The sequence below is a fragment of the Bos indicus x Bos taurus genome, chromosome 29, assembly GCF_003369695.1.
Source record: "Bos indicus x Bos taurus breed Angus x Brahman F1 hybrid chromosome 29, Bos_hybrid_MaternalHap_v2.0, whole genome shotgun sequence".
Lineage (NCBI taxonomy): Eukaryota > Metazoa > Chordata > Mammalia > Artiodactyla > Bovidae > Bos > Bos indicus x Bos taurus.
Genome location: NC_040104.1, coordinates 48,762,402 through 48,786,924, shown reverse-complemented (window position 1 = coordinate 48,786,924; position 24,523 = coordinate 48,762,402). Strand labels below are relative to the sequence as shown.

The 24,523-nt window shown below is 42.2% G+C and overlaps 1 protein-coding gene and 1 pseudogene across 1 annotated transcript in view; both read right to left on the bottom strand.

Moving 5' to 3' along the window:
• Window positions 1-24,523, bottom strand: part of FAT3 (FAT atypical cadherin 3) — an 801,278-nt gene that overhangs the window by 527,150 nt on the left and 249,605 nt on the right.
• LOC113886439 lies at window positions 4,546-5,709 on the bottom strand (annotated as a pseudogene).

The following is a 24,523-nucleotide window of genomic DNA, read 5'->3' as shown; positions in this document are numbered from 1 at the left end:
AGCCACCAGGGAAGCCCTACCACATTTATCTCTGAGTAGTGTGATCATGGATTTCAATGTTCCCCATCACTTTTTTCACTTTGCTTATTATTTTTATAATTTGTTTACTATCTGCAAATCAATTTCAAGATCCCAAACTAAGGAATGGAGCCAGAGTTTAGATCCTAGCTCCGTTTAGGTCATCTCACTCAAGAATTCATATTTTGTACCACCAGTCAGTTAACAGAACTTGTGCTGAATAGTAGCCCCAGTGAAAAACACCACACTCACAAAATGAAATTCTTTCCACCCAAACTCACGCCATATTCCCAAGCTGGCAGAAGCAAACTGTCAATGTTTTCCTCGATTTGATTTCCCAGATCACTGCCTACAGGAAGCCATGCTTCAGTCTGGAAAACATCAGCCCATGAATTAACAACATAATTACCACATGATATCAGCTGACACTGCACAGTAGTGAACAGGTGTCCTGGTAGAGTAAGATTAATGAAGTGACTGCAGCAGGAGCTTGTCAGAGCCACAATTTCTGGTAACAGAGAGAGCCATCATGTTGAAATTGCAGGGTCTGGATAAACTGAAAGTAGACTCAGAGAATTATCTTGACTCTCCCAGCCTAAGTTCAAACTATTCCCTGATTTTTAGAAAAGAAATGTTATAACCATCACATTTACAGAAAGGAAGAAAGTATTTTAACACCTCAGTGACAAAGATATTCAGAGATGTTCCTTGAAGCACATTCTCTTGCAGTAGTTGGTCTACAGCCATCCTACCATGACTACCCAAACTCAGCTTCCATTCAGATCCTGGAAGGTTGTGAATTCTTCAATGAAGAGCACACAGGGATCCCATGTTCTGTAACAGCATGGGTTCCAGCATTGAACACAACTCACAATGGTGGAAGATCAGTCAAAATTTCCTAACCTGACTAAGCCTTAGTTTTCTTATCTATACGATGAGGCAATTAATAGAATTGTAACAATTAAAAGAGATACTGAATATTAATAGGGCTTGGCCCATGAAAAACAAAGAAAGGTTGTCTATGACTATTATCAGCTATTTTCCATAAATACCTGTACACATACCTGCTTAAATTATACTGCATTTGAAATTTTTCTAGCCCGCAAAGACCAGAACAATGTTCCAGCAAAATACCTTTCTTTAAAATCACACATCCAACTGTCAGGCTTCCAGCACACTCAAGGGCCTACCCTAAGTAAAATTAAATGTTATGCTGACAAGGTTAAACGAGGTTTATGGATATCTTCCTGCTGATTTTCATTAACTCATGAAGATTTACCCAATCGTGCTCCCTCTCCATTGGGAAAACTTGATACTGGAGCTGAATGCAGCTGAAACAATCAAAGAAACAGAAAATGTGTGCCTACAGGTCTCTTATCAACTGATCTGCATTCCAGATGAGTTGACGGGAGTCAAGGAGAACTGGTCACACAGAACTCCTGGAAACAAGCTCAGGGAAGGCTTTCCCGCTAAGGCCATCCTGGGAAGGACCTGCACCATCCAGAATAGTGGCCACTGGCCACATGCGGCTACTGAGTTGTTGATATGGAGCCGTCTGAACTGCAGAATGTTTAAGTGCAAAATACGTGCTGGATGTTGAAGACTGAGTAGGAAAAAATGGTAAAATGTAAAGTATCTTTAAGAAGATATTTTAATATAACTTTTATTTTTTAATATTAATATACCTAGTAGGTTAATAAGTGAAGTGAAAGTGTTAGTCATTCAGTCATCTCTGACTCTTTGTGACCCCATGGACTGTAGTCCACCAGGCTCCTCTGTTCATGGAATTCTCCAGACAAGAATGCTGGAGTGGGTTGCCATTTCCTATTCCAAGGGGTCTTCCCAACCCAGAGGTCGAACCCAGGTCTCCTGAGTTGCAGGCAGATTCTTTGCTGTCTGAGTCACCAAGGAAGCTCAGTAGGTTAGTAGAATCTATTACTAAAATTATTTTCACCTGAGGTTTTTTTTTTTTTTTTTTTGCCCATTTAACTAGAAAACTAAAAATCACATAGTGTGGTTGTCTATCTGTTGGATCTATTGTCTGTCTATTGGGTAGTGCTGATTCAGACCATGAGGTTCACAAGTCATACATGGTGTACACATTTTGTTTCCCTTAAATGGGTGATCGTTTATCAGACAGTTAATATGTGTTACAGTGAAACAAAATTGGGATAGGCAATAAAATAATACCTTGGACAAGAGTCCCCGTCAATAAACGTTAGCTCTTTATGTATAATTCTTATGTTGAATAAGCAAAAGTGAGTTGAATAAATTAAAAAGTAAAAGTGTAAGCTGAAATAAGAAAAAGTTCTTTGGCCCAAGATTTCTCTGAGCCACTGCTCTACTTTATATGAAATTTCAAACTCAAAAAAGATATGTGGCTAGTGTTTTTCAGACTCATTTGATCACATCATTTGTATCCTTTCTTTCTTTTTGAGTGCCTTAAGGGACTTTTTTTTTTTTTTTTAATATTTTGGGACTCTAGTCTTTATTTGGACTGCAAAGAGACAAAAATGATGAATCTTCCACTTAGAACCAGAGAACCTGAAATTTGATTAGCACAATTAAATAATCCAAAGAAAGTGGAAATGACATTTTGCCAGGCCTAACATACACAGTACACTGTGGTACATAATAAATAATCAATTTATAGCATTTGTTTTTATTAGTGAACAGGATGAAAAGCAGCATTTGAGCAATAATTTGTCTTACTCTGACTGATTCACTGAGTCCAGGCTCTAAGGATATCTTTTGATTAATTTCTTAAACATTCACATCTTCTCAAAGCTGATTTCATTCTGGGTGAGAAGACAGCTAATGAGCAGTAATGTGAGTAGTAGTTGGTAGAGATCAACAATAAAACAAGGACATCAATTTAGGGTTACCACAGTGGATGTTTATAGGGAAGTTATCATCTGCCCTCTTGTTAGTTATTTCCATCAAAGAACTAGTATGTGCTTGTCTGCTTTAGCATTAACTGAATCACAGTGTACAGGTCATTACAGCACCACCCCTGTGGGTACTTGTTCCCATCACAGCACTACAGCAACCTTTACATGCTTTTTAGAAAATCTCTTCTCTGCTGTAATCTTTTTTTTAAAATATCTAAACAGTAGTGCTTTATTGGTAAAAGGTTAGTTTCAATGGACACAAAATTGCTGTGTAAAATAAGTTTTCAAAATACATTTTTATAGGTAAAGTTTTATCTCTTAGTAAAAGAGCGATTATCTATTAGCAAAGGTATTTAGATTGGGGCAGCAAAACAAAAGGGGGTTTGAAAGCGTAGGTCCACCCACGCCCATGCATCCATCAGGTGGCACCTGGCACTAAGTAGACTATATCGGGCTTACTACCTCTACCGCTTTCGAGTACTGCCACCCCGCCCCCTTTTTAAATGACAGCTTTTACTAGCATAGTTGATAAATGCCAAAATAACCCAAATAACTGGTCCTGCAGGGAGGTACCCTAAAGTCATGGAACACTTGGTTAAACCTGTACACTGCACCTAAAGCTATGGCTCTGACCGCTCGCAATCAGGCAGCAGTACAAGGGCGGTCAGGAGAACACCAGACGGCCTTCTGCAGCACACCTGGCCGGCTGTCACCATCTCCCTCCCTGCCTGGGTGGCCTCAGCCCTGGAGCTCAGCGCTTCTCCACGTCAGCCCCCGGGCTCTAGTGGGATGAGAACGCTGAGCCAGCACCCACCCACTCCAGTCTCCTTCCATGTGTCACTTCTGGGGACTGATCAACCGCAGGGCAAGGAAACCAGCCAGCACAGTGACAGCCGTCAGCCAGCCCACGGAGCAAGTCTGAAAGAGCCTTCACTCTCAAGCCACCTATGGATAAGTCTGTGTAACATGTAAGGAAGGAAACCATGGTGGCTAAAAATGGATGGGACAGGCCACACACTGCTGTCTGCCTGAAAACCATTCAGGACGGGATCAGTCCAAGTGAAGCCAAACCAGGAGTTAAAAAAATGACCTCAGAATTCAAAGACTTTTTAAAAAACTCACCCCAACAGCCTGTTTGTGAAAAAGCTATTTAAGTATAAACATGTATCTAATTAGACTTCTTTTCATTTGGTAAACAGATAATGTGCAGATGAATTAAGAGTATGGAGTTATAGCAGCAAAATTGGTTTTACATGCTGTGCTCAGACAAAAGCAAGGCAGGGAAGCAGGTGCCAGGGCTTGGTGAGAAATGGCCTCATACCCAGGCAGCTTGTCCTTCTGTGTTCATGTCTCTACTGCTCAGGAACATTCTCAAAAATCTGAATGTTCTGGAAGTAAATCATGATTAGTCGGTTAGGCCAGTCAAACCAAATTCACCTACTAACTATATGTGCTGACTGGTCCCTGGGAACCAATGCCAGTGTTAGTGGTTACTTCAAGTGGAAGAAGAAGGAAGATGGACAGTTCACTTCACAAAATATCAAGTATAACATCACAATGTAATGTAAATGTTAAGGTACTTCATACAAAATAACACATCAAAAGTTAAAAAAAAAATAAATACATTCTCAGGCACAGGCACTATGAAATGTGGACAGGCACCCCTCCAACAGTCTTGCAAATATGCAGCTGTGTTACTCATGGGAATATTTATCTTGCAAAGTGTTTCCTCACACGTGCTGCCCGTGGATCTTGCCATCACTGTCGCTGCCCTGCAGCTACAGCTGCCCCTTCATCGAGGTGATCATCTCTTGCATGTGGTGGAACTCAGCTTCCTTTTCCAGAAAAATCTGGTCTTTATTCATGTCCTCATTTTCCACCTTTCTGCCACCTCTCTTGAGCCTCTCTGATCAGAAGTTCTCATAGTGAAGGTCCTGGGTCACCTCTTGGAGATCCTGCACGTGAGTGATGAGCGTCGTCCTCAGCTTCAGAAAGTCCTTGTGCTCCAGGTTCTCCACCTCCAGGATGCCCCAAGGGTAGAGGCGGCCTCTGACCTTCTTGCCTTGGGCTTCAATCAGCTGATTGGATCCAACCACAGAGAAAGGGATGCTGCTCTTGAGAAGTCTAGTCTGCTCTTTGAAATCTTCATCTTCACCAGACTCTGCATCAGGTAAGTGATAGATTCTGATGTCATGTTTCTCGATTTCATCCAGAATCCTTTTCTTCAGGTGCTCCTGCTCCTTCAGTGTGCGCATGTAGCCTTTCTCAACGACAGGCACAGTGTTCACCTTGCTGTGTATTGCCTTCACAAACGCAACATCCAACGGCTGAAGTCTGTGTCTGAAAGGGGAAATGAGGTAAAAGCAGCAGTGCACCCTGTTACTGATGATGCGCCTCTGCTCAGACCACTCTCATCCTGCAGGCACTGTTCAAACTGCCATCGATGTAGGAGATGACTGTTTTAAAGCAGTCCCTGCAGTTGATGGTGTTCCCGAAGCCCGGTGCGTCCAGCATGGTCAGACGCAGCTTGATCCTTGCTCTTCAGTTTCAACAGTTGAAGCCTCAATTTGAAGAGTTCTTGCAATTTTCTTTGCAGCTCCAGGTAAGACTCTTTCTGGGTAGAGGTCAGTCAGCAAGATGAGGTTTATGAGCATCGATTTTATGAGACCCAATTCACCGACCACCACTAGTGTGAATTCAAAACCTTTTTTCACTGATTTTCGATGAACTTGATTTGGGAAGGTTTGCAAATCCAACATATCCAGGAGTTTCTGGATTTATAAATGGAGTTGGTTGTTCCTTAGACATTTTTAGCAAAGTTTCGTCAATCGCGGACTCACCAGAGAACTAAGACCGACTGACCATGTGCAGTGCACCCGCCCAGCGCCCACCCTTGGCTGTAACCTTTACCAACCACCACTTGGTAAAGTTACTTGGTTGAGTTACTGATCAACCCATCCTCAGTGGCAAAGATGTCTATGATGCTCTTCACAAAGACTAAGGACTTTCATTGATCTTTCTCTGCCTCTTGGCAGAGATTCCCAGGGAGCTTCCCAGGCGGCGCCAGTGGGAAAGAACCCACCTGCCAATGCAGGAGACATGAGACGAGGGTCATCCCTGGGCTGGGAGATCCCCCAGAGACAGAAATGGCAACCCACTCCACTGTTTTTGCTGGAAAATACCATGGACAGAAGAACCTGGTAAGCTACAGTGCATGGGGCAGCATTGAGTCAGACAGGCTGAGTGACTAAGCAGTAGGAGCACAGACTACTAGACGCCTTGATCATTTCCTTGAAGGTGTGTATATCACTGTAAAATCTGTGTTCTTACAGCTAGAAGGATATCCTACCGACAGATACTATCACTTGCATTCTTTTTGACAGCAGTTCCAACACTGTGAAATAAAGATCAGAATGAGTCTAGAGGAAGCACACGCCCTTTACAAGAGCTCAGCCACAGAGAGTATGTACAGATAGAACCCTAATACGCATCAGCTGAGACCACACCTACAGTCTGCCTAGACAGACAGAAAGTGAAAGTGAAGTGGGTCAGTCGTGTCCGACTCTTTGCAACCCCATGGACTGTAGCCCACCAGGCTCCTCTGTCCATGGGATTCTCCAGGCAAGAATACTGGAGTGGGTTGCCATTTCCTTCTCCAGGGGATCTTTCTGACCCAGGGTTAAACCCGGTCTCCTGCATTGCAAGCAGACGCTTTAACCTCTGAGCCACTAGGGAAGACCCAGACAGACAGAACCGCATCCTAATGGACTGTTCTCCTTCCCCCTCTCTCATTTGTCCGTCAGCCTAACTATCTATATACATTTAAAGACAATTGCTGAGAAAACAGTGCTATAAAGAGTCAGAATTGTTTGGAGAAATGTTTAAAAAGACATATGTTCAAAATATTCCTTGCCCATTTTTCAGGCAGGAACTTGTGACCAATTCATACTAGGCACTTTCACAGCTTAGGAAAAGAAAATACACATCAACAATTACTGGGGTCTCAAAGTTTTTGTTGCAAAATTTAATGTAGCCTCCAACTAATTTTTTTTCTCCCCTATAAAGAAGTTTTTTTTTTTTTAAGTTCTCACCCCTGTTCATTAATTTGGTTGCCAATCATTCACATCCCTCTACTTCACATGATGGATACTACCAAGAAAAATAAAAGGAAAATGCATTATTAAATTTCAGAGAAGTAGCGATATGCGTGTGATAAGAACATCCAAATACCACCAGGCTCACATAACTAATGCTCACTTCCCCTCATTCAAAAAGGGCTGCTTCTTGCCTCCTTTAATGTCTTTCATAAATTTGTTCTCCAGGGACTGCTGGCTGCTGTTAATTACACATATCAACTCCCGCTATGCCAGAGGAAACTTAATTATTCTAATTTTCAAGGTCATAGAAATATCCAAAGGTGCCAGTTTGACAGTCCAAAGAATATCCGAGCTCAAGGGAATCAGAAGCAGAACTTGCCGTGGAAGGCTGCTTACACGCTTATCCACAGAGCAGTGCAGGGTTGCTAGCTTCCCAACCGGAATTAAATTGTTCAGGACAAGCTACCCTCGAGTGACCGGCCAATGACCCTGGCCATAAATAGGAAACATTTCTTTGCAACATGTGGGAGGGCAGTTTTCTTTCTAGGGTCCTTCAAAGCTGCAACTTCTTTCCTATAGGCAAGAGTTTACCTTTGCAAAACCACTTAAACCTTCTTGCTTAACCACTGAGGTTTCGGCCATGAAGACAGAAAAGAGAGAAAGAAAGGAAATGCTCTGCAGAATTTCAAATAAAAGTTGTTCTACAGTTTCTCGGAAAAAGTAACTCCAGAGTAGATTTCCAGAAACTGACCAGCAAGAATCAGAATCCTGTTTTAAATCGTCCTGATTTCTTGAGGAATCCTTAACTGGAAGCCCAAGATTACTGGATTTTCATTATTGTAATTAAAAGATGAGTTTCTAACAATGCACATCTATCTGGATAATAATATGTCAAGGGAACATAACATAAAAAGTGAACACACTTTCAGTTTAGCAAAAGATATTTTAAGCTCCAGAGTAATTTTAAGTGGTAAATTTTAAGTGGTATCTAAGTGGTAAAGAACCTGCCTGCCAATGCAAGAGACAGAAGAGACTTGGGGTAAATTTCTGGGTCAGGTGATCCCCTGGAGGAGGACATGGCAACCCGCTCCAGTGTTCTTGCCTGGAGAATCCCATGGACAGTGGAGCCTGGTGGGCTGCAGTCCTTGGGGTTGCAAAGAGTTGGACACGTCTGAAGCAACTTAGCTCACATGCATGTAAGTACAATTCTGGGATTTCATGGCTTCTGGAATATAACTTCTTATTCACTGGAAGTAGATTCTAAATTCCCATGTCGAGTTCTGCTTATAAGATTTACCTTTTTCCTCCTATTTTCCAAGTCTTGCTGCTGCTAATTGCTTCCAGCCCTGTGTGGTTCATAAAGCCTTTCAGTACCCAGAGGCTGTGACACTATGTTTCCTCTAGGGCCTTTATATAGCTCATTCATAAAGATCTTCCAGGAAGCCTCCTAGTGGAAATTGCACCCATAAATCCCTCCACCATCACCCACCCCTCCCCACAAAGCCCCAAGGAAGCCGAGGTCTGAACATGAACACAATTTGAGAGCAAGTTCTCACCCCTGCAGGATATTGTGTAAGCTGTCCTTAAAGAAGATGCCATTCAGCTATCTAATGCCAAAAGTTTAAAAAATGCAATTCAAAATGTAAATAGTAAGCACCATGATAATCACACGGGGAAGAAGGGAATTTAAAACAATAAAACGTTTCAAAACATTTACTGGGTCCTCAGCTGGCCTGTCAAAGCTGAGAACATCAGGTCAGGCAGGAGGTATATAGATGGTTGTCACAGTCCGTTGGTGCTAGGGCAGCATTCCTCTCTGGCTAAGGAGCTGGCATTGCTGGGCAAGAGATGGCATGGGGAAGGAAAAAAAAGTGAAAGTGTTAGTTGCTCAGTTGTGTCCGACTCTTTCAGACCCAACAGACTGTAACCCACCAGGCTCCTCTGTCTGTGGAATTTACCGGGCAAGAGTACTGGAGTGGGTAGCCATTCTCTTCTCCAGGGCATCTTCCCAACCCAGGGATCGAACCTGGGTCTCCTGAATTGCAGACAGATTCTTTACTGTCTGGCCACTAGTGAAGATGATGGGGAAGAAAGCTGATAATCTGTGGTCTAAAAGCAAATTTCTCAGACGTGGGCTTTGGTGTACCAGATCAGTCAGTTTGGAGGGAAAGAGGTCTAGTGGCCAGGAGAATTTCATGAGAAGAAAGTGACCCATATTATGGAAGATAAGCCCACTAGAATTTTCAACAGAGAGTTAACAACAAAAGCAGAGGCAGCAAAATTAAAGGAGAAAAGACCGACCTATTCTTCTTGGACAGTTTATGTAAAATTATGCTTTGGATTCTAAAGGATGAATGACCTTTTACAGCTCTTTCCTATGTCAAGATTCCAATTTTTCCATGTGGAGAAAATCTCTGACTCAGCCTAAGGTAGGAGAGTGAAAGGATTGTATTGAAATTTCAGCTCCACTGCTAAGGAGCGGTTGAAGCCTTTTGCAAGTTACCGAGTTTCTCTGTGCCTTGGTTTTGTCATCTGAACTTTACCCTACACTGTTTTCACGGGGACATATTTTCCCAAAACACGCTCCTATGGCCTCTCTCTAACACTTGACTCATTTCATTCATCTCCAGTTGGAGTGACACGTGGTTAAAGCACACTGGGAAGAAAACTGGACACACTCCATTCAGCTCCACACCCTTCCTCCTGAAACTGAGCGGTCCACAGAGAGGGCCTTGGACACTGCTGGGGTCAGGGGACCAGGTAAAGAAGCTTCCACTGCGTTTGGGACCGGCGTGTTCAAGTCCTGAATCTGGGGTTCATTCTTTGGAAGCTCGTTTGGCTCTGATAGTAACCTACATCAGTCACCTTAGCATCTCTACAATGAAGATGATATCCTGGCCTCCATCTTTGCTCTTTTATTTCCCAAACTGTTCAGAATTCAGGCTGAGAGGGGCAATGCTCTTTCGTGGTCTCTCTCAGGTATCCCCACCAATCTGCAGCCTAGAGATCAGGTTGGTGTGGAGAGTGAATGAGGCAGCATCTGAAACCACCTATCACAAAGTCCCATTCAGAGTCAGATTTCACAAAAAGTTGGCTGGATCAGAATCTTGCATCCTCTTACTGAACTGTTCACCTCCACACCAACAGGCCAGCCAGCCACAAGGATCTCCAGACTCAACACTAGCCTGGCACCTGCCTAGCCACATGCTGCCCTTGGGAACTATCCAGGCAGCAAAATCTGATCTTTGTAATATATCTTAGAGCAAGAGCACAAAAAACTTAACAACAGAATTCAGAGATCAGTGGCTCTAAATTGAGTTTGAAAGTGAAAGTGTTAGTCACTCAGTCATGTCTAACTCTTTGTGACCCCATTGACTGTATCCTGCCAGTCTCCAGATCCATGGAATTCTCCAGGTAAGAATACTGGAGTGGGTAGCCATTCTCTTCTCCAGAGGATCTTCCAATCCAGGGATCAAACCCAGGTCTCCCACACTGCAGGCAGATTCTTTACCATCTAAGCCACCAGGGAAGCCCACAAAGTGGGCTTAGTGACAAGTCAAATCCCAGAGACTGAATGAAAAGAGCTGGGGAGGAGGAAGTGTGAAAGCACAGCCCTGTTTCCACAGCCCGCTCTCAGCAGGCAACATGGACAATAAATTAAGGGCGGGGAGGGAGTCCAGCCCCACCAAATACTCCAGCTGTGGTTGAAGGAATCTATCATGGAGAATGAGAAAAGAAATTGGAATCCTGAGCAAACACATCTGCTAAAAACTAATTCATGTTCTAATCTCAGAAATGTGTGGAAGCGTAATTCCTGTTCTGCCTGCAATTATGTTCTGTACTGCCCAGGTCTATCGGAGTGCAGATTTTACATCTTAATGATTAGTTAGAAAGATGAACCATTCTTAATATAAAAAGTAACTGCCTCCATGACTTTAATTTAATAACAGAACAGGCTGAGGACTTATCATTCATAATGCTATACATTTTCCTGCCCCTAGAAAACAAGAAACCATCAAGAGTCACCTCTTAAGTGGAAAGGCACATAAATTCAGGTGCAATCATGGAAAAAAAGAGGGGAAGGAAAACTTGGCAAGAGCAAAACTAACCATTCAGCTCTCTACAGGTAGGTAGATTACAAAAGCTAACATTTACTGAATGCTTGTTTTTTGCCATATATTTTCCAAGCACTTTCATAAATTAATTTCCTTAATTTTCACAACAAACTTTGAAGGTAGGTGCTATTTTTACCCCCACTTCACAATTAAGAGAATCGGCCACAGTAAAGCAAAAAATCTTGCTCAAGGTCATATAACTAGTATGAGGCTGAGACAAGCAGCCAAACCCAGGCTATCTGGCCCCAGAATAAGTTTGTTCAGCCACCCACAAGCCCTCCCTCTGGCTCTAGAATGAGCCTTTAAAACTGCAAGCAGATGTGAACCTCATTCTGAATCCTGCCTACCTGTCAGTGTGTTTGCAAGATTACAGTCAGCCTCCACCCTCTATAAAGGTACCAGTGCTCTAGGCAGGCCTATCTTCCCCTCCTACTGCTCAAGAGATTAGCCTTGGATGAAAGGAGCCATTCTGGTTCTTTTCTTTCCACTCCTCCTTCCAGAAATGTTTCCACATCCCTGACTATAGGTCCTGGCTCATAGTGGATGGACATGCTTATATGAAGACACTTGCTCTGGCAACGCACACAGGGAAACCTTGCCCAGATTCAGCAAAAGAAGTGTGTTGTCTATTTCCAAATAAGACCAGGAAAACCTCACTCTGTGCTTTGTCCTCCTAGGACTATATAAAACTGTTACCTTGCTCTGTACAACTACTGTATGTCAGACTGGCCTCAAAGGAATTTTTGTTATAATACTGTTTAGCTGTTACCAGGCATTTAGTGGGCCAAGCTGAGACATCTGGAAGAACTCCACCTTAATTTTGTTATTTAATTGCCACCTGCAAGTAAATATTGTCCTCACTTTACAGAAAAGAAAACCAATTTGGGGGAGTTCAACGGTTTCCCCAAAGTGACTCAGGGAGCGAATAACAGAAAAAGAGTATTAGTCCAAGTCAGCCTGACTCTGAAATATGTGCTCTAAACTAACAATATAAATATATACATATATTACATTATATATATATGTATGTATATATATGAGTTCCCTGGTGGCTCAGATGGTAAAGCATCTGTCTGCAATGCGGGAGACCCGGGTTCAATCCCTGGGTCAGAAAGATACCCTGGAGAAGAAAATGGCAACCCACTCCAGTACTATTGCCTGGAAAATCCCATGGGTGGAAGAGCCTTGTAGGCTACCGTCCATGGGGTTGCAAAGAGTCGGACACGATTGAGCGACTTCACTTCTATATATAAATATATATTTTGTGTGTGTATGGAATTTCTAGCTAGAGAATATGTGAATAACAATTATTAGGCTACATGCAATAAACATTTATTTGCTACAAATTTCTTCTGCAGTATGTCAACCTGTGTAAATTTAGAGATGGGTTTTAGAGAGGATTCAGTTCAGTTCAGTTCAGTCGCTCAGTCGTGTCTGACTTTTTGCGACCCCATGAATCACAGCACGCCAGGTCTCCCTGTCCATCACCAACTCCCGGAGTTCACTCAGACTCACATCCATCGAGTCAGTGATGCCATCCAGACATCTCATCCTCTGTCGTCCCCTTCTCCTCCTGCCCCCAATCCCTCCCAGCATCAGAGTCTTTTCCAATGAGTCAACTCTTCACATGAGGTGGCCAAAGTACTGGAGTTTCAGCTTTAGCATCATTCCTTCCAGAGAAATCCCAGGGCTGATCTCCTTCAGAATGGACTGGTTGGATCTCCTTACAGTCCAAGGGACTCTCAAGAGTCTTCTCCAACACCACAGTTCAAAAGCATCAATTCTTCGGTGCTCAGCCTTCTTTACAGTCCAACTCTCACATCCATACATGACCACAGGAAAAACCATAGCCTTGACTAGACGGACCTTTGTTGGCAAAGTAATGTCTCTGCTTTAGTCAACCTCAAAAAGTTTACAGTCTCAATGATTTTAAAAGATAGGAGGTGCTGAACATGTGAAGACACAAGATTGCACATCCAAATGCATCACTCCAAGGACTATTTTCTGATATTTACTTTGATGACTACCTGGAACTATTCAAAACTACACAAAATATCTTTACATAAGTGAAAAACTGAATATAAAAAAATATGCTCCATTTGCAATGATTAAAAAAAACATCAGCAGGTTGAAGACTAAAAGATAGTAGGAAAACAAAAATAGTTTTCATATTAGGATGGGATTATGAATATAGCTTATGGACATATGGATATCCTTACAATTTAATACATAGGAAGAATTATTATAAAAACACATTATATTCAAGAAAATCATGGTGTATTAGTTTTTCGTAAGTGAAAATAAGAGAACTGTGCAGAGGCACCCCTTACTCTAAAAATATTTCTTGTGTAATTTCTGGTCTTTGATTAGGAAGCATGTTTGAAATATGATACTGGTTAGGAAACGTACACTCCAAAATCAGCTCAAAATTAAATATGCTGCTGCTGCTGCTAAGTCGCTTCAGTCATGTCCGACTCTGTGCGACCCCACAGACGGCAGCCCACCAGGCTCCCCCATCCCTGGTATTCTCCAGGCAAGAACACCGGAGTGGGTTGCCATTTCCTTCTCCAAAACTAAATATAAAAGAGAGTAAAAGAGACTGAAAAGGGGCTCACGGAGGAGTTGATGGGTAAGCTTAGGGGCAGTAGAGGGTATAAGTGTTAAGAGTGTACATAGGCTCTGGAGCTAAATTGCCTCTGCCACTTCCCAGCTGCAGGACTTAAGGTGACTGAGCTAACGTCTCTCTCCTAGCCTCGATGACCTCACCTGTAAAATGGGTACAGCAGCACATCACACAGGTTGTTTTGAGATGATGAACATAAGCATTTTTCATTCAAGACCCATGTCAGTTATTATTTTGACATTGACTTTCACTTGCCATAGACTTTTTCTTTTTTTCTTCCAACCTGATCTTGTTTGGCTGGGGAGCAATAGCTTTGTGTCAATGAAATGTTGCATGCATACATGACTATACATAACAGGTAAATTTCCCGAAGAGGTTGATTAGTGTATTCATAAGGAGGGATGATTAGCAAACAAATGGATTAGAAGTTCAATTTACACTTCAATTGTGAAACACATAATTTGTTAGCATCAGACCTTTTGCTCTAACTGCAGGTTTGAGAAAGAGAAAGTACTGATTAACCTCAGGTCATTACCACAAAACACCAAACTGCAAAATTCCACTCAGTTATGACCTAAATCAAATCCCTTAAGATTATACAGTGGAAGTGACAAATAGATTCAACAGATTAGATCTGATAGAGAGCCTGATGAACTATGGACAAAGGTTTGTGACATTGTACAAGAGGCAGTGATCAAGACCATCTATAAAGAAAAAGAAATGCAAAAAGGCAAAATGGTTGTCTGAGGAGGCCTTACAAATAGCAGAGAAAAGAAGAGTAGTAAAAGGCAAAGGAGAAAAGGAAAGATATACCCATTTGAACTTCCCTGGTGGCTCCGACGGTAAAGCATCTGCCTACAATGCGGGAGACCCGGGTTTGATCCCTGGGTCAGGAAGATCCTCTGGAGAAGGAAATGGCAACCCACTCCAGTACTCTTACCTGGAAAATCCCATGGATGGAGGAGCCTGGTAGGCTATAATCCATGGGATCGCAAAGAGTCGGACACGACTGAGCAACTTCACTTCACTTCACTTCACTTACCCATTTGAATGCAGAGTTCCAAAGAATAGCAAGGAGAGATAAGAAAGGCTTCCTCAGTGATCAGTGCAAAGAAATAGAGGAAAACAATAGAATGGGAAAGACTAGAGATCTCTTCAAGAAAATTAGAAATACCAAGGGAACATTTAATGCAAAGATGGGCACAATAAAGGACAGAAATAGTATGGACCTAACAGAAGCAGAAGATATTAAGAAGAGGTGGCAAGAATACACAGTAGAACTATACAAAAAAGATCTTCATGACCCAGATAACCACAGTGGTGTGATCAGTCACCTAGAGCCAGACATCCTGGATTGTGAAGTCAAGTGGGCCTTAGGAAGCATCACTCCCAGTGTCCTTAACACTTTCATCTTTGAACTATCTAATGATGGAAAAGGACACGGGGAAACAATCACAGATCAGAAACCTGAACAGGTTCCTTTGGTGGTGGAATTACGGTACCTTTTCCTTGCTGAAGACAATACATACATAATACATATATACATACACACATGTGCTGTGCTGTGCTGAGTCGCTCAGTTGTGTCCAACCCTTTGTGACCCCATGGATGGTAGCCTGCCAAGTTCCTCTGTTGATGGGGATTCTCCAGGCTAGAATACTGGAGTGGGTTGCCATTCCCTCCTCCAGGGGATCTTCCCAACCCAGGAATCAAACCTGGGTCTCCTGCATTGAAGGCAGATTCTTTACCAGCTGAGCTACCAGGGAAGCCCATACATACACACATACCTAGGAATAAATATTCAGCCATTCTTAATCTAAAATATCACCAGAATCACTCAGAGACAGTCTTAAACACAAACTCCTGCCCCCTGTCCTAGAACTCCCAGATTCATAAATCAAAATTTCTGTGAATCTCTATTTTTAAACAGATATTCAAATGACTGGAAAGATCAGTCATACTGGACTATTACTGGATCCTGTGGGATGACTTCCTTTACTCTGAGTAACAAGCTCCATAACCCAGACCCTGGATGTAGGATTTGTTATCCCTCCTGAAAGGAATCAGTTGGGGACACATCTGGGGGCAGACAGTGTAAATGGTGATTCTCGACCTAAACTGTATCAGAATCTTTGGGGAAGTCTTTGCAAAACACAGCCACTCACGTCCTCTCCCCTGCAATTCTGATTCTATTGTTCTGGGATGGTACCCTGAGTATCAATTAAGAAAAAAAATTCTAATGTGATTCTAAACACAGCCAGTTTTGACAGCTACTGATTTGAAACAGTACACTGGTTACTAGGGCTGCTATAACCAAGTACCATAGGCTGGGTGGCTGAAACAACACATCTTATTTTCTCACAACAGATTTTATTTCCAGAGGCAAAGAATTCTAAGATTAAGGTGTCAGCACTGCTGGTTTCGTTAGAAGCCCCTCTCCTTGGCTTGTAGATGACATTCTCCTCGTGTCTTCACATTGTCTTCCTGAAGTATTTGTCTATGTACAAATTTCTCGTTTTTTATAAAGTCACCAGTCAGATTGTATTAGGGGCCATCCTAACGGTCTTGTTTAAATTTAATTAGCCCATTAAAGACTCAATCTCCAAATATAGTCACATTCTGAAATACGAGAAGTTAGGACTTCAGTATATAAATATAAGTCAGCTACTAACAGTTTGTGACTTTTGAATTTTGTTGTGTATTATCAAAGTGACAGAACCTTTTCCTTGAAAGATAGAAGCCACTGAGCTACCTGGGAAGGGCTTCAGTTCTTCAGTGACCACTGATTTCCCCACAAAGCATCTTTGAGAAAGGAAAGGGGGTGTGGATTGACTCCTGCCATAATCAGGGGTCCTGAGCATTCTTATCTGATGTCTGTGAAACCGACTCATCCATTCTTAAAGAGCACTGTGCTTCTGTGAAAGTAATGTAAGCCATATTCTGCATTATTTTCCCCAAGAATAGTCCTTTAACATCATTAAAATATTTTTCTTCTTCAGAACCTAGCGGATATTTTCTGCTTTGACTGACCTGAACTCTAACAGTTAACTATGTTTCATTCATTCTTTGAATGGCACAATTTTTATTATATTTCTTTATCATATATTTCAATATAGCACTCACTCTGTGCAGAACCCTAGTTCAAGTCTTTTTACAAACAGATTAGCTCACATTGTAAACATCACACAGTACCTATAAAGCTAGGAATGTTGGATAGAAAAAACATCAGCCTTTGAATCAGAAGTTTAAGCTCTAGCTCTGTTACTTAAGCTCTGCTGCTAAGTCACTTCAGTGGTGTCCGACTCTGTGCAACACCATAGACGGCAGCCCACCAAGCTCCCCTGTCCCTGGGATTCTCCAGGCAAGAACACTGGAGTGGGTTGCCATTTCCTTCTCCAATGCATGAAAGTGAAAAGTGAAAGTGAAGTCGCTCAGTCATGTCCGACCCTCAGCGACCCCATGGACTGCAGCCTTCCAGGCTCCTCCATCCATGGGATTTTCCAGGCAAGAGTACTGGAGTGGGGTGCCATTGCCTTCTCCGACTTAATCTCTAGCTCTGTTATTTAAGCTCTAGCTCTATTACTTAAGAAAACAATGTCACACCAAAGAGTCAGTTTCCTCACTTGTGACATCAACTATCTCACTAACTCACTTTGTAAATTATAAAAGAATAAACTACTTGAGGGCTTCCCCGGTGGCTTAGACTGTAAAGAACCTACCTGCAATGCAGGAGACCTGGGTTTGATCCCTAGGTCAGGAAGATCCCCTGGAGGAGGGCATGACAACCTGCTCCAGTACTCTTGCCTGAAGAATTCTGTGGACAGAGGGGCCTGGCGGGCTACAGTCCATGGGGTCGCAGAGAGTCAGACACGACTGAATGACTAACACACTTTCAAATTACTGGAAGGACATCATTATGATCTTTTTCTCTTCTTCCTCATCCTTCCCTTCTTCCTAATTTCTTATTCACCTTCTCATTATCCCTTTTTCTTATTAATATTATTATAAGCCTATCACCAATAGCAGTCTGGAACAAGGACCTGAAAGAGAACTCACTGAGAAACAGTCATCTTCCCACACAGAATGAATTGGTTTCTTGCAAAAGCCCTTCAGGAAATAGCTCAGAACATAATGTTTTAGAACGAAAATAAAATACATGCTTTCTGCGAGGCTGGCCTTGGCGACTTGAAATATTAACTGGACAGTCCTCAAGTGTAAGAGACTGCGTGGCTATTCATCTCTGGTTTTCAACTTCTCTTCGCAGGGCCAAGTCAAGGATCCAAATCACATGCTGGCAACAATTCAAAAGAATCCAGGAGAATCAGAACATTTCTATAAAAGCAATGTTTTTAAAAAAAAGCGTGCTGTGTTAAGTTCTTAGAACAAAACACATATGTCAGGAATTTTCTCAGTAGCTCCGTAAGCATCTGACAATACCGTGTGTGCCGTACACTTGGAGGACTTTCAGCTGCTGACATCACATCCCTGCTCCCCAGCAGCAGTGCCAAATTTGGAAAGCTTATTTTTAGAAACAATAAACTAGGAAGAACCTCTCTACTCTCAAAAGACGGATCAGCTGAATTGATTTTTCTCTCCCTGATTTAGATTTCAGAATTATATTTCCAGCTTTGAAAATACAAACAAGACATGAAACTATTCCTTGACAAAACTTTTAATATAGTTATGTTTACAAGTACAATAGAATCAAGACAGACACGAGAAGGATCAACTTTTGGCCAGTCCATCAAGAGACAACTATTGATTTGTGTTTGCCTATCACTGTAGACTTTTCAAAGGGCTTACATGTATCACACACTGTTACATTTGTGATCAGTAGCATTTCTTGGAAATACAAGGGAAGGCTTACCTTTGTTTCAGAGAATTCTAAAGATCATACATACACATCAGCCCAAAATCTCAGCTAATAGGTAGTATGGAAAAAAACTACACTATATAGTGTCCACAGATGTAGTTTGGGATTCATGATTACCTGCCAAGCTTCATCAGAGAAGGAGGACACATCAGCTTTTTGATTCAGTAGCATAAAAATATGGCCTCTCTGGGTACCAGAGCAGCAGGCGGATACAAACACATTAAAACACATTAAATGCAGGCAGTGGCACACGGTGAAAAGGAGCTTGACTGGGGTCCTATCTTGATTCCCTTTGCCATCAGCTTTGCAGAAAATGTCAGGGGTCTCTGCACCTGACTGCTGCTTTGTAAAGTGAGCTGCGTCTACACTTTCCAAGTAATTTTTGCTTCTTCAATGCAGAGAAAGTATGGACACAGCTATATTATATGTGCATGCATGCATGCATGCATGTGATTTCCCAGGCGATGCTGTGGTGAGGAATCCACCCACAAATGCAGGAGACGCAGGAGACATGGATTTGATCCCTGGGTCAGAAAGCACTCCTGGAGTAGAAAATGGCAACCCACTTCAGTATTCTTGCATGGGAAATTCCATGAACAGAGGAACCTGGTGGGCTACGGTCCATGGGGTCACAAAGAGTTGGACAGGACTGAGCATGCACCCCCACACACGTATGTATGCATGGATGGAGACATTGCACATAGCAGTCTGAATGCCACATGTGCCCACATAAACTTCTGAAGTGTTACACCTCAAAAGAAGGCCATTCACTTATTTCAGGGCTTCATTACCTCACAGAATCTCTCATGGAAGAGATGCACTGTTTTTTCCAAAACATATTACATCTAAAGTAAGCCCTGGTTCATGAATGTGCCTATAGAAGATGGTAAGTAAAAGAAGCTGAAAGTAAAAATAAGTCTCCGAGGGTTCCTTCTTGAATTTGCTCAAGTGGCTTCACATCCGAAACTGATGACGTTCTGGATAAAACACATCCCTCCAGGGTTCCCCATCTGCAGGGACTGGATCTAGAATTATTCAGTTGTTACTATTTATATTTAAAACCCTAACACAGCTCCACTTGTGTCTGTACATTAGTTAAGGAACAAAAAGAAGACAACCACTCTATAGTGGTTTAAACACAGATTCCCCTAAGAGGCACAAGATGCCATTTCGAGATTTAAATCAGCAGGACAGACAGCCAGTCCTCCAGGTTCTGATAGGGAACGATGAAATCAATCAAGCAGCTAAAGACCATTATTAAAGCTCGGCGGCACCCACTGTGGAATTTCCACTGGTCATATTCATCCTTCCCCATCTGGGGGTCAGCTGCAATTCACAGTCAGTGTTAAAATGCTTGAAGAAGTATTTATCATCTTCCAGGCACAATTTATTGCTTTTGATTATTCATTTTTCATTACTATGGGAAAACAAGATTAATTGTTTCAGAAGCAATTGCTTATATTAATCTTTCAAACACATGCTCCACGTAAAGCTCTGTCAGGGAAACATGTATAATTCCTGCTGCCAAAATGGCCATAGATAAAAGTAAAACAGCATGTAACAATAAGATTCTAGAGTCCATCTGGAGACAGAGGAACAGGCGCAGAGAAGATACAGGGTGTGGGCTTTCGAGAATGGGCGGGGTTTGGGGAACGCTGGAGAGTGCATTTATTAAAGCCAGCAGATGAATTCCATGAACATTTTAATTTCAATAGTCATTTAAATTAGCTCTTTATTTAACTGTGAAATTAGATTACTTCTCTGACTAACGTGCAGTACACTTATGAACTTAATAGACGACAAGGAGTGAGGCGGGAGCTACCATATCTTTGCATCCAAATAAATTGCCTCTTGGCACTGGGAGAGACTGGAAACAACCACCTCACTTTATCCAACAGGAACCTGAGATCCAGAAAAGTTGAGAGATGTTCCTGAGGTCACAGAGCTAGCGAACAGCAAAGCCAGAATTAGAAGCAACTTTCAGAGCAAGCCTATTCCATCAGACTGTTCAATTAATGCATATTTGGATAATTTGGGGTTATCCAATCATGAAAGCACAATCATGACTATGTTTTTGGTAAAATACTACTTTCCTTTCGACTGTCCCTCCTTACTGAAATTTTCCTTCACATTGACTGATTTCTAAGACACTGCATGGCAATCTACTCTGTGTGTGTGTGTGCGTGTGTGTGTGTGTTAGTTGGTCAGTTATATCTGACTCTTTGTGACCCCATGGACTGTAACCCATCAAGCTCCTCTGTCCAAGGAATTCTCCAGACAAGAATACTGGAGTGGGTTGTAATTCCCTTCTCCAGGGGATTTCCTCAACCCAGGGTTCGAACCTGATTCTCCACCATTGCAGGCAGATTCTTTATTGTCTGAGCCACCATGGAAGCCCGTTCTGATCCATTCTATTCTCAGTTTCTTCCACTGACACCTCTCCACCGTGACCATTCATGTTATGGATATAACTTGACGTTTTATCTCTTTCTTTGTTACGTGCTAAAGGTTCTAAGTACAAACACCTCTGAGCATCACTGTCCAAGAGCATTTTTTTTTCCAGCACCACCAACTTATTATACTAGATTCCATCCATTTACTGTCTCAAGAGTCCAAGTGGACTTGCTGTGCCTAGGGTCTCACAAGGCCAAAATCAAGTTACCAGCTGGACTGGACTCTCCTCTATAGGCTCTGAGAAAGAATCGCTTTTGTAGTCCAAAGGATTGTTGGCAAGATCCTTTCCCTATGGTTGCAGGACTGAGATCCCTGGTGTGCTACCAGCTGCCCAGCTTGGGTTGCTCTCAGCAGGCAGAGACTACCCTCAGACTCTTTCCACATAGTCCTTTCCACAGTCAAAGACACCAATGGCATAGCGAGTCCTTCCTGTGCTTTGAATCTGGTTTCTTTCTGCTGATAGCTAGAGAAAACACCCTCATTTTCAAGAGCTCACAGAATTACATTAGGCCCAAATATAGTTTAGTTTATTAACTAAAAAACAATTATATTGTTTGATGAATGTCATTATATCTGCAAAACCTCTTTTGCCATTGTCTTAGTCAGTGCAAACTGCTATAAGAGATATCATAGATTAGATTAAACAATTTATTTCTCACAATTTGGAAGGCTGGGAGGACTAAGATCAAGGTACCTGCAACACTGGTGTCTGACAAGATCCCCTGTCCTAGGTGGCAGACATACCCCTTCTTGCTGTACACGGCAGAGTGAAACTACAAGAGCTTGTTAACAAAGCAGGGCAAAGACTAATAGCGCTCTGCCAAGAGAGTGCACTGGGCATAGCATACACCCTCTACCAGCAACACAATAGAACACTCTACACATGGACATTACCAGATGGTCGACACCGAAATCAGATTGATTACATTCTTTGCAGCCAAAGATGGAGAAGCTCTATACAGTCAACAAAAACAAGACCAGGAGCTGACTGCAGCTTAGACCACGAACTCCTTATTGCCAAAAGTGGAGAAAACCACTAGACCATTCAGGTATGACCTAAATCAAATCCCTTATGATTATACAGTGGAAGGGCGAAATAGATTTAAGGGACTAGATCTGACAGACAGTGCCTGATGAACTATGCACGTAGGTTCCTGACATTGTATAGGAGACAGGAAACAAGACCATCCCCAAGAAAAAGAAATGCAAAAAAGCAAAATGGCTGTCTGGGGAGGCCTTACAAATAGCTGTGAAAATAAAGGAAATGAAAAGGAACAGAAAAAAGGAAAGATATACCCATTTGAATGCAGAGTTCCAAACAATAGCAAGGAGAGATAAGAAAGCCTTCCTCAGTGATCAATGCAAAGAAATAGAGGAAAACAGTAGAGTGGGAAAGACTAGAGATCTCTTCAAGATAATTAGAGATACCAAGGGAACATCTCATGCAAAGATGGGCTCAATAAAGGACAGAAATGGTAGGGACCTAACAGAAGCAGAAGATATTAAGAAGAGATGGCAAGAATACACAGAAAAACTATAAAATAAAGATCTTCATGACCCAGATATCACGAAGGTGTGATCACTCACCTAGAGCCAGACATCCTGGAATGTGAAGTCAAGTGGGCCTTAGAAAGCATCATTACAAACAAAGCTAGTGAAGGTGATGGAATTCCAGTTGAGCTATTTCAAATCCTGAAAGATGATGCTGTGAAAGTGCTACACTCAATATGCCAGCAAATTTGGAAAACTCAGCAGTGGCCACAGGACTGGAAAAGGTCAGTTTTCATTCCAATCCCAAAGAAAGGCAATGCCAAAGAATGCTCAAACTACTGCACAGTTGCACTCATCTCACACGCTAGTAAAGTAATGCTCAAAATTCTCCAAGCCAGGCTTCATCAATACGTGAACCATGAATTACCAGATGTTCAAGCTGGTTTTAGAAAAGGCACTGGAACAAGAGATCAAATTGCCAACATCTGCTGGATCATCGAAAAAGCAAGAAAGTTCCAGAAAAACATCTATTTCTGCTTTATTGACTATGCCAAAGCCTTTGACTGTGTGGATCACAATAAATTGTGGAAAATTCTGAAAGAGATGGGAATACCAGACCACCTGACCTGCATCTTAAGAAACCTGTATGCAGGTCTGGAAGCAACAGTTAGAACTTGATATGGAACAAGAGACTGGTTTCAAATAGGAAAAGGAGTATGCCAAGGCTGTATATGGTCACCCTGCTTATTTAACTTATATGCAGAGTACATCATGAGAAATACTGGGCTGGAAGAAGCACAAGCTGGAATCCGGGAGAAATACCAATAACTTCAGATATGCAGATGACACCATCCTTATGGCAGAAAGTGAAGAACTAAGGAGCTTCTTGATGAAAGTGAAAGAGGAGAGTGAAAAAGTTGGCTTAAAGCTCAATGGCATCCAGTCCCATCACTTCATGTCAAATAGATGGGGAAACAGAGGAAGCAGTGGCTGACTTTATTTTTCTGGGCTCCAAAATCACTGCAGATGGTGACTGCAGCCATGAAATTAAAAGATGCTTACTCCTTGGAAGGAAAGTTATGACCAACCTAGACTGCTAAAGCAGAGACATTAGTTTGCCAACAAAGGTCCGTCTAGTCAAGGTTATGATTTTTCCAGTGGTCATGCATGGATGTGAGAGTTGGACTATAAAGAAAGCTGAGCACAGAAGAATTGATGCTTTTGAACTGTGGTGTTAGAGAAGACTCTTGAGAGTTCTTTGGACTGCAAGAAGATCCAACCAGTCCATCCTGAAGGAGATCAGCCCTGGGTATTCATTGGTAGCACTGATTTTGAAGGTGAAACTCCAATACTTTGGCCACCTGATGCGAAGAGCTGACTCATTTGAAAAGATCCTGATGCTGGGAAAGATTGAGGGCAGGAGGAGAAGGGGACAACAGAGGATGAAATGGTTGGATGGCATCACCGACTCAGTGCACATGGGTTAGGTTGGACTCTGGGAGTTGGTGATGGACACGGAGGCCTGGTGTGCTGAGGTTCATGGGGTCGCAAAGAGTCAGACACAACTGAGTGACTGAAGTTAACTTAACTAATCTCTTCTTACAAGTGCACTAAATCAATCCTGAGGACCTCACCCTCATGACTTCATCTAAATCTAATCATTTCCCAAAGGTCTCACCTCTAATCCAATGGCAGAAAGTGAAGAGGAACTAAAAAGCCTCTTGATGAAGGTGAAAGTGGAGAGTGAAAAAGTTGGCTTAAAGCTCAACATTCAAAAAACGAAGATCATGGCATCTGGTCCCATCACTTCATGGGAAATAGATGGGGAAACAGTAGAAACAGTGTCAGACTTTATTTTTATGGGCTCCAAAATCACTGCAGATGGTGACTGCAGCCATGAAATTAAAAGACGCTTACTCCTTGGAAGGAAAGTTATGACCAACCTAGACAGCATATTGAAA